Raw genomic sequence first — 15,939 nt, forward strand, 5'->3', positions numbered from 1 at the left:
CTTATCGTAGTGGATGCCACACATGCTCGTCTTTTGTGAATAAACAGTGAATAAACTGCAATACTTCGCCACTAGACCACATGGGAATTTACAGTGTTGTGCAGTGTTAAGAAATTAGAATTTAAAGTGCATAGGATTAACTGTGGAGTGCAAATTGGCAGTTGAAACTGGCGTGGTGCAGTTAAGAATGATGTGCAGTGTTAAACAGTTATAACTCACAGTGCAAAGAATTAAGTGTAGCACAACACTGGATTACTGTACGTTCTTCAAGAGCATTTTCACCACTGCCAAAGCCTTAGAGAAGGCAGCCACAGACGTGCTATAAGTACCCTGGCTGAGGTACAGTCACTTCTAATTCCCCATTCATTGATTTCATGCTTTATGTTCATTATTGGTGTGAAAAGAGTCTTAAATAGATTTAAATAGATGCTATGCATGTCCAGTAGGGAGTTGTATAGGTGTTTTTCTGAGTCAGGCTAGGTTAGGGTCCATAAGTACAAGTCCAGGAGGCTGGGGCTCACTTTCCGGACGGGACCACTCTCTGGACATGCCTTTGGCTCTGTTACATCGGATAGTGGAGGGATTACTGTATTTATGTAGTGAGCGAACTCGCTATGACTGTTGTTTCAATTTACATTCTCTTTTTTCAACCTATATAATACATTTCCACTACGCTTGCACCCGTTTCCACTTTATAGAACTGTTATCACATGAACAAAGGCCTTACAATTATATTTAGCTTAATATTATCGCATGTGTACAATGAAAGACAAAACTATCTTGCCAGTTCCATCCAGAGATAATTTACACCTGGTGAAATACAATGAAAACCCAATCTCTACTAATGCATGTTGCAGATTATTTTGTTTTTCCACTATATGTTCATCAAACTTTGGGAAGATAGTTGTGTCTTTGTACTTAGTGAGTGAACTCGTTATGACTGTTGTTTCAACTTACATTCTATTTTTCAACTTATATAATACTTTTCCACTAACATTACACCAGTTTCCACTTTATATAATTGTTATGACATATTTACCGGCCTTACTATTATATTGAGTGTCATATTATTGCATATGTACAATGATAGACAAAACTATCTTCCCAGTTCCGTCTAAAGTTAATTTACGCCTGGCGAAATACAATGAAAACCCAATCTCTACTACTGCATGTTGCAATGGTTCGATTTTTCCACAATATGTTCGTCAAACTTTGGGAAGATAGTTGTGACAGTGAGTGAACTTGCTATAACTCTTGTTTCAACTTACCCTCTATTTTTCAACTTATATAATACTTTTCCACTAATATTACACCCATTTCCACTTTATATAGTTGTTATCACATATTTACAGGCTTTACTATTATATTGAGAGTAATGTACAAAGGAAAAGGGGAAAAAGAAGTGTGTGGTAATCATAGGGGCATTTGTCTTCTTAGTATAATAGGAAAAGTGTATGGTAAGATACTTATTGACAGAGTTAGAGAAAGAACAGAGGAATTAGTTGGAGAAGAACAGGGAGGCTTTAGGAAGGGAAGAGGGTGTGTAGATCAGATATTCGTTCTTAGATCTTTACTGGAAAAGTTTCTAGAGAAGGGAAAGAATTTGTATGCAGCTTACATGGATTTGGAGAAAGCATATGACAGGGTGGATAGACAAGAATTGTGGAAGGTATTAAGAATATATGGAGTAGATGGAAAGTTGTTGAATGCTGTGAAGAGTATGTATGATGGTGCGAAGGCTGCAGTGCGTGTGGATGGTGAACTAAGTGAATTTTTCTCTTTGGAGGTTGGGTTGAAACAGGGATGTGTCATGTCTCCATGGTTGTTCAATCTGTTCATGGACGGGGTAATAAAAGAGGTACAAGGTAGGGTAGTGGATGTTGGAGTGGCCCTGGTGAGAGAGGATAGTGTTTGGAAACTCCCTGTACTGTTGTTTGCAGATGATACTGTGTTGTTGAATGAAGACGAAGGGGAGCTGCAAGGCTTGGTGGATGAGTTTGGGAGAGTGTGTAAGAAACGGAATCTAAAGGTGAATGTAGGGAAGAGTAAAGTGATGGTCTTTGAGAGAGGTAAAGTCAGTGAATGTACAGCGAGGTTGGATGGTGAAGAATTGGAAAATGTGAGTACGTTTAAGTACTTGGGTAGTGTGATGAGTAAGGGTGGAGGTTTGGAGGGTGAAGTGCTTGAAAGGGTACAGCAGGGAAGAAAGGTTGCAGTTCTTTGAAAGCATTATTAAGAAACAGGGAAGTGAGCATGGAAGTGAAAAAGTTACTACATGACAGTATTGTGATACCACCTCTAACGTATGGAAGTGAAGCTTGGACTTTGTTGGAAGGACACAAGTCAAGAGTGAGAGCAGTGGAAATGAGTTATTTAAGAGAAGCCTGTGGAGTCATATGGAGAGATAGGCTGATGAATGAGGATATAAAGGAGCGTTGTGGTGTGGATGTGAATGTGATAGGAAGTGTTATGAGGAGCACACTGAGGTGGTTTGGTCATGTGGAGAGGATGGAGGGTGAAAGAATGACGAAGAGAGTGTATGTGAGTGAGGTGGAGGGAGGAAGATGGAGGGGGAGGCCGAGGATGAGATGGAGGGATGGGGTGGAAAGGTATATGAGAGAGGGGTGTGTGAGTTGGGAGCAGGGCAGTGAAATGATGGGGGACAGGACGACGTGGAGGCGATTTGTTTGTGGCCACCCCAAACGGGATTGAGGCGTCTGGCAATAGATAGATAGATAGATAGATATTATTGCATATGTACATAGTGAGTGAACTTGCTACGACTTGTTTCAACTTACACTCTATTTTTCAACTTATATAATACTTTTCCACTAACATTACACCCGTTTCCACTGTATGTAATTGTTATCACATACTTACAGGCCTTATTATTATAGTGAGTGTCATATCATCGCATATGTACAGGCCTTACTTTTACAGTGAGCGTCATATTTTCGGAAGCACACACAGCATCAGTAATGTAACAAGGTGTGATATTCCTTGTCAGGGTGGGGAGGAGGGGGAGGTTGGAGAGATGGAGAGTGGCGCCCTTCCCCACTCACACTCCTCTTCCCTCTCTCTTTTCCTTTCCCCTTTCCCTTCCCTTTCCTTCCTTTCCCAACATCACGGGGCTGTGGAGAGGAAGTGCGGGAATACTGTGGGGCAAAAGACGTGCTAGGGAGCGGCTCCTTCTCATCTGCCCGCTGCCCACGTACACCACATGCTCGCGCTGCTTCCCTCCCACCACCACTTTCCCTTTCACCGCTCACTCCTGTCACACCACTTTCCCTTTCACTGCCCACTCCTGCCACACCACTTCCCCTTTCACCCCTCACTCCTGCCACACCACTCGTGCCTTCCCCAGACAACACAGAAGGACCATACCTTATTTTCCTTCTCACCGCACCTTGCCTGCGTATATATACCAAAAATCACGCGCGAAACTTGAAAAATGTGCAAATGACAGACCTTGCAATTGCAAAACGTATGGATATGTTGTCGGGTGTCACTGTGACAAAATGTGGGAACGTATCCGTACATCGTCGGGACTCCTTGGGTTAAAATCAATTTCTTTTTCTTACAGATGTGAAGAGAGTCATCTGGCACACCTGGCAATGTCATTTTTAGTTCCCTAAACCCATCCTGTGATTCGCTATGATTTGTGGAAGATATCACAAAATTCACTGAGCATGTGCCATTAATATGTAAACGTATGGGTAAAAACATCCAAGAAAAAGTGACTGCCTGAGTGCTTGGAATGGTAGAATAGGGTTGGGTAAACATACCAGTGACCTTCATTCCCTTTCCATAGTTGTTTGCAGTTTTCTATAGCTCTCACTATTTTGACGTCACTGGCCCATTTACAGTAAAGTGTAGTTCAGTGCCAGTTGCCATTTAGGGGTTAAGTGCATTCAGTCTGGGGGTGCATCATCTCTATGTGTCTTGTATATGGACTGTGAAGGTGTGTCCAGTGCTGCATGTCATTCCAAGGATCTTACTGGTTGGGGTATGTGGCACAGATACATCATTATGTGTAATGTTAATGGCCTTTTTGTGTTTATGACTGTCACTGGTGCTGAGTGTGGTGTGGTGGCTATGGCTTAACCCTTTAACCGCGGGCTTGTTTTGCTTTTTCTTGCGGCTCCCGCGGGCATATTCGCGCTCCGACAGACTCTCTAAAAATATTTGCCAAAAATCAGTTATTAGTCCTAGAATATTAAAATCTCATATGCTTATGGCACATACCTTCAGCTTTCTCCTGTTGAGCCTTCGTCGAGTACTGTAGGACTTGTGGAGACCTCTGAAGTTGGGTAACGAAGTCTCCACTTTACACTTCCTGACAACCCGTAATATGATTACCACAGCCTGATATTATGACTAGAAACACTATTCTATGATTCTCAAATAGTTTGGAATCCATACTCCAAAAAAAAAAAACACTGTGAAAGCAATGAAAATTATGAGGGCGTATGACCTTCCCACTTGCGCTAGTTCGCTGCTGGTGTTCTGTCATTTATTATTCATAAAAACACTCACAGTTTATATTTCTGTTACTGTATAACACTTATATATATCTACAGTCTTTATCCATAAGTTTCCTTCAGTAATAGTAGTTTATTGTCACTGTAGGCATTCAATTTCTTTCAGTAAAATACGTAGCATTCACTTTCTCGTCCTGTATACTAGCATTGACAGTGAATGTCACTTTCACCGTCACTCTCATAACTCATAGTATTCATACATGCTAGAGTGAAACTTTCACTTTCATTACTCCTAGTAAATATACTCGAATTCTTATAATACTACTCATTTACATTTCTTTTTACGTTCTCTATTTTATTTACATTATTTACATTTCTATTTTATTTACACTGTGTTATGCACTGTCACTTGAAGTAACTTATAAAACTATTTTCCACTGTTCACTTATATTTACATTCATTGCTTTCACTTGCTGTTTACACATTATTTACACATTATTTACAATTCCACTTGCACTGTTTTACTCAATAGAAAGATCGTAGTCACTCTTTATCAATTGTCAGCCCTTTACCTCTTTCCACACGAGGTTTAGTAGGGGGTAAAGGTCACAGGGCTCTTTGCATGGGGCTAAAAAGCGGCGGAAGTTAGCAGGAGCAAATCAGACATACTTTCACCTTGAAAGACGACAGTGAACTGATAGTGGTGGCCTCCTGCCGCCTGGCTAGGGTGAATGCAATACTACCAACTTTAGCCTTGTGAGACTTGCTGTTATATAACAATGAATTAGGATGCAAGTAAGATGGAGGAATAGAAGAAGGGAAAGACTAGAGGAAGGAGTAGTTGCAAGGAGAGTGGAAAGGTTACAAGAGGATGAGAAAAAGGCAGAGTATAAGAGAGAAGTGGAGGAACGATTGGGCAAATATGAATTGGAGCAGATGGGAGACGTGGAAGGTGTGTGTAAGATATTTACAGAAGAAATATGTGCAGCATGTGATGTGGTGTGTGGAAGGAAGAGAAGACGGAGGGGGGTGCAAGGAACAGCGTGGTGGACTGAAGAGGTGAAACAGGCTGTGGCACAAAAGAAGAAAGCATACAATGAATGGATGAGAAATAGGGGCGTGGAAGAAGTTGAGAGGCGGAAGAGAGAGTTATATGTAGAAAGGAAGAGAGAGGTGAAAAGATTAGTAAGAGAGAGTAAGAAGAGAGTGGATGAGGAATTTGGAAGGAATTTGAGTGTAAAGTGGAGGGACTGTAAGAAAATGTTCTGGAGAGAAATGAAAAGAGTAAGACAGGGTGGAAGTGAAGTTAGCAGGGGAGTGAAAGATAAAAATGGTAGATTACTAGTGGAGAAGGGAGAAAAAGTGAGCAGATGGAGAGAACACTTTAAGGAATTGTTGAACGTAGAGGATGGAAGTAATGCGAGTATAAGTGGCTGGGGAATGGCTGGGAGAAGGAGGGAGGTGAGAAAACAGGAAGAAATCAGTAGGATAGAAGTTGTGGAAGCAATGAAGAAAGTTAAATCGGGGAAAGCCCCAGGAATTGATGGAGTGTGTGGTGAAATGCTGAAGCATGGGGGAGAGATAGTAGTAGAATGGATGTGGAAGATGTGCAGATTGGCCTGGGAGGAAGGTAGAGTCCCGGAGGATTGGAAGTCAGGTATAATTATTCCCTAGTACAAAGGAAAAGGGGAAAAAGAAGTGTGTGGTAATCATAGGGGCATTTGTCTTCTTAGTATAATAGGAAAAGTGTATGGTAGGATACTTATAGACAGAGTTAGAGAAAGAACAGAGAAATTAGTTGGAGAAGAACATGGAGGCTTTAGGAAGGGAAGAGGTTGTGTAGATCAGATATTCATTCTTAGATCTTTAGTGGAAAAGTTTCTAGAGAAGGGAAAGAAGTTGTATGCGGTGTTCATGGATTTGGAGAAAGCATATGACAGGGTGGATAGACAAGGATTGTGGAAAGTGTTAAGAATATAAGGAGTAGATGGGAAGTTGTTGAATGCTGTGAAGACTATGTACGATGGTGCGAAGGCTGCAGTGCGTGTGGATGGTGAACTAATTGAATTTTTCTCTTTGAAAGTTGGTTTGAAACAGGGATGTGTCATGTCTCCATGGTTGTTCAATCTGTACATGGATGGGGTAATAAAAGAGTTACAAGGTAGGGTAGTGGATGTTGGAGTGGCCTTGGTGAGAGAGGATAGTGTTTGGAAACTCCCTGTACTGTTGTTTGCAGATGATACTGTGTTGTTGAGTGAAGACAAAGGGGAGCTGCAAGGCTTGGTGGATGAGTTTGAGAGAGTGTGTAAGAAACGGAACCTAAAGGTGAATGTAGGGAAGAGTAAAGTGATGGTCTTTGAGAGAGGTGAAGTTAGTGAATGTACAGCGAGGTTGGATGGTGAGGAATTGGAAAATGTGAGTACGTTTAAGTATTTGGGTAGTGTGATGAGTAAGGATGGAGGTTTGGAGGGTGAAATGCTTGAAAGGGTACAGCAGGGAAGAAAGGTTGCTGGTTCCTTGAAAGCAGTGATAAGAAACAGGGAAGTGAGCATGGAAGTAAAAAAGTTACTACATGACAGTATTGTGATACCAACTCTAATGTACGGAAGTGAAGCTTGGACATTGTTGGAAGGACACAAGTCAAGAGTGAGAGCAGTGGAAATGAGTTATTTAAGAGGAGCCTGTGGAGTCACGTGGAGAGACAGGCTGACGAATGAGGATATAAAGGAGCGTTGTGGTGTGGATGTAGATGTGATAGGAAGCGTAATGAGGAACACACTGAGGTGGTTTGGCCATGTGGAGAGGATGGAGCGTGAAAGACTGACGAAGAGAGTGTATGTGAGTGAGGTGGAGGGGGGAAGAGGGAGGGGGAGGCCGAGGATGAGATTGAAGGATGGGGTGGAGAGGTATATGAGTGAGGGGGGTGTGAGTTGGGAGCAGGGCAGTGAAATGGCGGGGGACAGGGCGACTTGGAGGCGATTTGTTTGTGGCCATCCCAAACGGGATTGAGGCGTCTGGCAATAGATAGATAGATAGATAGAAATGATTAGCAGGAAACCAAAACAATACATAATAAATTAGGTAGTTCCAGGTGAATGTAAATATCACTTAGGCTTCTCCCTTCCCTCTGTATGTGTATATTTATTACGAAAATAGATTATACAGCACATTTCAAGGGGAAATAAACAGCGAAAATTAGCGAACGAGTGCACGTGAGGTGTTGTCAGGTGATAATTAGCCAATTCCAGGTGTATGGCACTATCACTTACCTTATTTGTTTTTTGTATATATTGGTATAAGAATAGGGCATAGGGCTTATTTCAGTGGATGAAATCAGTGGAAAATTCCAGGGAAGAATTACTTAGCGTGGAATACAGTGTGGTGGCCTCCAATAATTAGGTAGTTCCAGGTGAATGTAAATATCACTTAAGCTTCTCCCTTCCTTTCTTATATATATTTTTATTACGAAAATAGATTATACAGCATATTTCAAGGGGAAATAAACAGCGAAAATTAGCGAACAAGTGCACGTGAGGTGTTGTCAGGTGATAATTAGCCAATTCTAGGTGTATGGCACTCTCACTTACCTTATTTCTTTCTTGTATATATTATTTGGTATAAGAATAGGGCATAGCGCTTATTTCAATGGATGAAATCAGTGAAAAATTCCCGGGGAAGATTTACTTAGCGTAGCACGGCCAGGCAGGTGAGAGGATAGGGTAATGGAGGGGAGGTAGGGAGGGGAGTCAAGAACAGGGAGAAATGGCTAAATTGTCAGCAATGGATGGGAGTACGGATGAGATTAGGAGTGCTGACTAGTGTTGGAGATTGGCAGTACTGATAGATGATACAAGCCACCACTTGAAAGCCCGGGCGAATTCAAAATAACACAGAATCATTTGTGACGCCCCGCGGTATGATCCCTTGCTCCCAATCGTCACGAAAGTGACACCCCGCGGTTAAGGAGTTAAGCACCTGTCACCCTGTTGTCCGTGACCAATGCCTGAAGTGTATTGACGTAGTCTTGTTGCATGGAGCTGGCAGTGTCTGCGATATAGTATGTACAGTATAAGTCCTCCAAGCTGACCACCAATAATCCAATTGTCCCAATACTCCGAATTCCTCAAGGCGAAATTTTTCAAATTTTTCTGGGCCTTTTTCAAATTTTAGAGGGCTTTATCTAAGGATTTATTTGGCTTGGACTTGCTCTTTGATTTGGGTGTACCTACCTGTAACTACAGGTATAGCTCTATGTACGATACCCCTAGATGCGATACCCTGGCCTAACGACGGGAGTAGAAATACCACCATACAATGCCTAATGATGGCCAATCCCCAGTTTAATGATGGGGTTTGATTTTTTTTTTTTTTTTACTGATTTTGGTGCTATTTTAGACTAAAATTGTGTGTTTAGGTTGATTTATAAACTGTTTTTAGACTTAGATTAATGTGTTTTAGCCGTAGGTGGGGTGAACATTGTCATTTTGGGGTACAGTTTACTAAGCTTGATATTTTTCAGACCTATATTTGAAAAGTTTTAGATTTTATTTTTTGGTGTTAGTGAGTTATTACAGGTGTTAGGCTTAGGTTAGCTTCTTTTACAGCTGTTAGGCCATTAAGATTGGCTTTAAAGGTGTTTTTGGATTCATTTGGGTGGTTCAGGACTTGGTCTGGGGGGAAACCCAAGGCTCAAAAACGCATCCTTATACTGTACTTACGTGTTAAATCTATCCTGAGATACGATACCCTGCCTAATGATGGGTTTTTACTTAACCAATTGCATTGTTAAACCATGGTATACCTTTATTCATCTACAGTTCTGTGCATTTCCAGTGAGTAAAACAATAACCATATTATTTTAAGTGCTTATTTAATGACCTTGTATATATTTCTGATGTTTTCAAAGGTCCCTCCCAATGGTAAAAAAAAAATAAGAACAGTAGTCTGAAAGACTGTTGGTCCTCTGCCATGCGGATTACAGGACTTTTACTGTAGTTGTTATGGTAAAATCATGTGCGTATGAGACAATGTTTGTGGGCTGTTGCGGTGAGGGGATGTGCTTGTTTAGGTTGATGAGTGTTGGTGAGAGAACCAATCCCTGGGGAATCCGTTTAGGAAAGTTTCATGTTCATGATGACTGGCAATGGAATGTAGCAAATGCTTGTCTGTCTGACAGATAGTTGGCAAGCCAGCGTTTACTGTTGTTTTCCATATACAGGTAGTAGATTAGAAAGACACAAGTCAAGAGTGAGAGCGGTGGAAATGAGTTATTTAAGAGGAGCCTGTGGAGTCACATGGAGAGACAGGCTGACAAATAGGGATATGTATAATGGAGCGTTGTGGTGTGGATGTGGATGTGATAGGAAGCGTTAGGAGGAACGCACTGAGGTGGTTTGGCCATGTGGAGGGGATGGAGGGTGAGAGACTGACGAGGAGTGTGTATGTGAGTGAGGGGGAGAGGGAGGGGGAGGCCGAGGATGAGATGGAGGGATGGAGTGGAGAGGTATATGAGAGAGGAGGGTGTGAGTTGGGAGCAGGGCAGTGAAATGGCGGGGGACAGGGCGACGTGGAGGCGATTTGTTTGTGGCCACGCCATACTTGATTAAGGCGTCTGGCAATAGGTAGATAGATATTTTGGTGATTTGGTTGCATTGGGGGATGGCATGAAAGGTTTTATGAATGTCTACTGTTGTAAGAAATGTACATTGTGCAGGTCTTGCATGATTTTTATTGCCAGATGCATGTTGTATGAAGTTGGTTAGTAAGGTGTTAGTGGAATGTAGTTCTCTAAAACCAGGGTGTAAAGAGGCAAGGGGAATATGAGGAGTCACTGTTAAGAAGCAGGCTTTCAGTTATTGTAGGTAATGTGCTGAGTGATGTGATGGGTCACTTTTTTTTTTTTTTTTTTTTTTTTTTTTTTAATGCGAGGAAGAAGGAACCAAAGGCCATGAGCCCGCAATAAGAGTTCCCTCCAAGAGAAAAACAAAATACAAGAGAGAGCCAAATTCAAGATCCATTCATTTCGAGATGCCTAGACACACTGCATTTGAAAGACTGGAGATCATAGGCAGCAGGAAATACAGACAGAGGGAGACAGTTCCAGAGTTAACCCTTTGAGATTCCAATGATGATTTTGAGCATCATTTCAAATCCATCCTCAGAAATTCTGATGACACTTTTAATCATCATTTTAAGATACTTTTCTAAAATATTCACCATAAATTGCATTTATGCATCATAACAAAGAAACTTGGGCATGATATCATGGGATGTTTGCTTTCTGTGTGGCAGGCAGTGTGAGTGTGGTATGACTCATGGCTTTGTCTCAGGGCAGGGAACAAAGGCAGTTGTGCTGTAGCTGTCATGACGGTCATCTATCTATCTATCTATTGCCAGACGCCTCAATCCCGTTTGGGGTGGCCACAAACAAATCGCCTCCAAGTCGCCCTGTCCCCCGCCATTTCACTCCTCTGCTCCCAACTCACACCCCCCTCTCTCATATACCTCTCCACCCCATCTCTCCATCTCATCCTCGGCCTCCCCCTCCCTCTTTCCCCCACCACCTCACTCACATACACTCTCTTCGTCAGTCTTTGACCCTCCATCCTCTCCACATGGCCAAACCACCTCAGTGTGTTCCTCATAACGCTTCCTATCACATCCACATCAACACCACAACGCTCCTTTATATCCTCATTCGTCAGCCTGTCTCTCCATGTGACTCCACAGGCTCCTCTTAAATAACTCATTTCCACGGCTCTCACTCTTGACTTGTGTCCTTCCAACAACGTCCAAGCTTCACTTCCGTACGTTAGAGTTGGTATCACAATACTGTCATGTAGTAACTTTTTCACTTCCATGCTCACTTCCCTGTTTCTTATCACTGCTTTCAAAGAACCAGCAACCTTTCTTCCCTGCTGTACCCTTTCAAGCACTTCACCCTCCAAACCTCCATCCTTACTCATCACACTACCCAAGTACTTAAACGCACTCACACATTCCAATTCCTCACCATCCAACCTTGCTGTACATTCACTGACTTCACCTCTCTCAAAGACCATCACTTTACTCTTCCCTACATTCACCTTTAGATTCCGTTTCTTACACACTCTCTCAAACTCATCCATCAAGCCTTGCAGCTCCCCTTATTCTTCACTCAACAACACGGTATCATCTGCAAACAACAGTACAGGGAGTTTCCAAACACTATCCTCTCTCACCAGGGCCACTCCAACATCCACTACCCTACCTTGTACCTCTTTTATTACCCCATCCATGTACAGATTGAACAACCATGGAGACATGACACATCCCTGTTTCAACCCAACTTTCAAAGAGAAAAATTCACTTAGTTCACCATCCACACACACTGCAGCCTTTGCACCATCGTACATACTCTTCACAGCATTCAACAACTTCCCATCTATTCCATATATTCTTAACACTTTCCACAATCCTAGTCTATCCACCCTGTCATATGCTTTCTCCAAATCCATGAAAGCCGCATACAACTTCTTTCCCTTCTCTAGAAACTTTTCCACTAAAGATCTGAGAATGAATATCTGATCTACACAACCTCTTCCCTTCCTAAAGCCTCCCTGTTCTTCTCCAACTAATTTCTCTGTTCTTTCTCTAACTCTGTCAATAAGTATCCTACCATATACTTTTCCTATTATACTAAGAAGACAAATGCACCTATGATTACCACACACTTCTTTTTCCCCTTTTCCTTTGTACAAGGGAATAATTATACCTGACTTCCAATCCTCCGGGACTCTACCTTCCTCCCAGGCCAATCTGCACATCTTCCACATCCATTCTACTACTATCTCTCCCCCATGCTTCAGCATTTCACCACACACTCCATCAATTCCTGGGGCTTTCCCTGATTTAACTTTCTTCATTGCTTCCACAACTTCTATCCTACTGATTTCTTCCTGTCTTCTCACCTCCCTCCTTCTTCCAGCCATTCCCCAGCCATTTATACTCGCATTACTTCCATCCTCCACGTTCAACAATTCCTTAAAGTGTTCTCTCCATCTGCTCACTTTTTCTCCCTTCTCCACTAGTAATCTACCATTTTTATCTTTCACTCCCCTGCTAACTCCACTTCCACCCTGTCTTACTCTTTTCACCTCTTTCCAGAACATTTTCTTACAGTCCCTCCACTTTACACTCAAATTCCTTGCAAATTCCTCATCCACTCTCTTCTTACTCTCTCTTACTAATCTTTTCACCTCTCTCTTTCTTTCTACATATAACTCTCTCTTCCGCCTCTCAACTTCTTCCACGCCCCTATTTCTCATCCATTCATTGTATGCTTTCTTCTTTTGTGCCACAGCCCGTTTCACCTCTTCAGTCCACCACGCTGTTCCTTGCACCCCGCTCCGTCTTCTCTTCCTTCCACACACCACATCACATGCTGCACATATTTCTTCTGTAAATATTCTACACACACCTTCCACGTCCCCCATCTGCTCCAACTCATATTTGCCCAATCGTTCCTCCACTTCTCTCTTATACTCTGCCTTTTTCTCATCCTCTTGTAACCTTTCCACTCTCCTTGCAACTACTCCTTCCTCTCGTCTTTCCCTTCTTCTATTCCTCCATCTTACTTGAACTTTAACTCTGGCCACCACCAATTAGTGGTCAGAAAGTCCACTCCCCCAACCTCTATAAACTCTTGCATCCAATATACATCTTCGCATCCTTTCATCCACACACACATAATCAATCATTGCCTTCCTTTCACTCAATTCACTACCCACCCTTCTCATCACTCGCCATGTATACCTGTGGATCATTTTATGCCTGAAGAGGGTATTGGCTATCACCAACCCCCTCCCAGCACAAATGTCCACTAACGCACTCCCATTCTCATCTATCTCAGCAGGCACACCGCACTCACCAACTATTCCATCCACCTTCACATTCCCAACTTTACCATTCATATCACCAATCAAAAACACTCTATCATTCCTTCCAAACTTTTCCATGCACACTTCTACATTTGTCCAGAACTCTTCTCTCACTCTTCTAGCACGATCTTGCGTTGGCGCATACACACACACAATCGCCCACATTTGTATTCCAACTTTCAACTTTACCCACACAATCCTTGATCCAACTGATCCATACTGTCTGATGCTCCTCTTCCATCTTTTACTCACAACTATACATACTCCTTCCTTTGCCCTCTCATTCTCACCTACTCCTGCACATATACCCCATCCATACTCCCATTCTCTCACACTTTCTCCTCTCCATTTTGTTTCAGTTATTCCACATACATCCACTTTCACATCCTCAAGCACCTGGACAATCTCTCTCTCTTTCACCTCATCATTTGCTCCCCTTACATTCCACGTTCCAATTGCAATGTCCTTTGTCCGGTCCTTGGTCGTCAACGTTTGGTCAGTCCTTGTCCTAGGCTTATTGTTTGTTTTTTTAGTTAGTTGTTTTCCGGGGAGGGGCACTAACCCTCCACCAACCCTTTTAGTTGCCTTTTACGACAAGCAGGGATACTGGGAGAGTATTCTTGACAAACCCCCCTACCCCCAGGGTTCTGTAACATCTACCATGAAAACAGGTGTGTATGTAGGTGTGGGGAGATAACTAGTGTGGGGAGTAGGCCTACAAGGCGTTGGTGGTACTTGGGGAAAAATTTTGGCAACAACCAAATTCTCTTGTGGAAACCCTCCATTTCAATGGGATTTGTCATACCAGCCATAAAAACAGGTGTGTATGTAGGTGTGGGGAGATAAAACAGGTGTGGGGGAGTAGCCCTACAAGGCCTCATAGTCATTCCAAAACTAACACCGACACATATAAATGTTTATAACCATCAAGGACATCAAAATAAAATTGAATAATACTATAAATGCATGCATAAGAAAGGAAAAAAAAAAAGCAGTAATATGTTTCCAATTTCCCTTTTTACTGTCCCAACTTCTCGTTACACATTTATCACACCATTACAGTTATCACATTATCATTACATTTCATCACACTTATCATTACAGTTTTGGCAACAACCTAATTCTCTTGTGAAAACTCTCCATTTTATTAGAATTTATCACACCAGCCATGAAAACAGGTGTGTTTGTATGTGTGGGGAGATGAAATAGGTGCAGGGAGTAGCCCTACAAGGCCTCATAGTCTTTCGAAAACTAACACAGATGGACATTACTTAGAGGTGCTAATCTGGGCAGGTAGGGAGAATGAAAAAAAAAAAAAAAAAGTAAGATGCGTCATATGTAGTACAACATACCGCATTCTCCAACTACGTGTGTACAGAAACTGATGGGTACGAAGTGAGAAATGAACATAGTGAGGCATAAAAATTTGGGAAGAAGTAGAAATAATATGAAACAGGTACATACATTAGGCCTGACACTCGGGGTGCCTGTTGGGGGTTAGATGGGTAGTGAGGGACAAGGAGGGAGAGATGGGGTGGGGTTTGGAGGGAGGACGAGGCTAGCAGGGAGGAAGGAGGGGCAAGAGAGGGTGGGAAGGGACGCAGGTTGTTGTGGGGAGAGATGCAGTCGCGTGGAGGGGTGGGAAAGTAATGGGGGACAAGGAGGGCTTGAGAGAGTGGAGTAGAGGGTGGCATGGAGGCTGCCAAGAGGGGGGTGCCCCCCCCACTGCCCGGGATGGTCCGATCCCCCCTCATGCCACATCAGAGGCGAGTTCTCATTGGCCTGAAGCCATGTATGTCAAGATAGGGGTGGAACAAGCGCTCCGCAGTTTTTTACAGGCCACGTTCAGTTGATGCGATTAGGCATTTTGGGATAAAATTCAAATCGCATCAATTGATGCGATTAGGGGTTAAAGTTGCTTTTGTTGGGCTTAGCTTACTACCACGTTCGATTGCAGTGGATGATATGGAAATACTGTATGTACAGCTCCGGACAGATGAAACGGCTACACCCCATCCACCAGCGACTTGGTTTGGGTCTCAGTGGTTCTGGTAACAGTTGCAGGTGGAGGGAGGGGGGATGTGGGAGGGTGAGGAGGGGAGAAATGTGGGCGGAGTTATATAGGGGGTAGTGTGGGAGGGTGAAGAAGCAGCACAGTCTGGCTGGTGGGAGGGGGAGACGAATGGTTGGGTAGCGGAGACGAGAGTCTGCTGGAGGGTAAGACAGGTGAGTGTGATTAGATGAAAAGAAATTACAAAAAATGAATTATTATTATTTTATCTGCTGCATATATTGCATTTTATCTACTAAATAAAAACACTGTCTATTATTCACCACCGTATTTGGGTATCCTGCTCATTATTATTATCTTTTGGATATTAGGCAATAAATAAAGATATTGGACGGTCTTTCGGACCCGAACCAATTTTTTCATAACTTTTTTCTTCAGCTATTTCCGTATTCCTATTATCCCTCGTGCTTGAAGTCCCCCTTTTTATCACTTTCTCCTATGCCCTACATTTTTTTAAGGCATAAGGCAG

General features: G+C 42.7%; 1 protein-coding gene across 1 annotated transcript in view; it reads left to right on the forward strand.

Annotated features, from left to right (window-relative positions):
* Positions 1-15,939, forward strand: part of sl (small wing phospholipase C gamma 1) — a gene marked incomplete at its 3' end in the record, with an annotated part of 811,582 nt that overhangs the window by 580,360 nt on the left and 215,283 nt on the right. The window lies entirely within an intron of this gene.

Source organism: Coenobita brevimanus, chromosome 62, assembly GCF_032717465.1.
Source record: "Coenobita brevimanus isolate Jiangsu-jjx chromosome 62, ASM3271746v2, whole genome shotgun sequence".
NCBI lineage: Eukaryota > Metazoa > Arthropoda > Malacostraca > Decapoda > Coenobitidae > Coenobita > Coenobita brevimanus.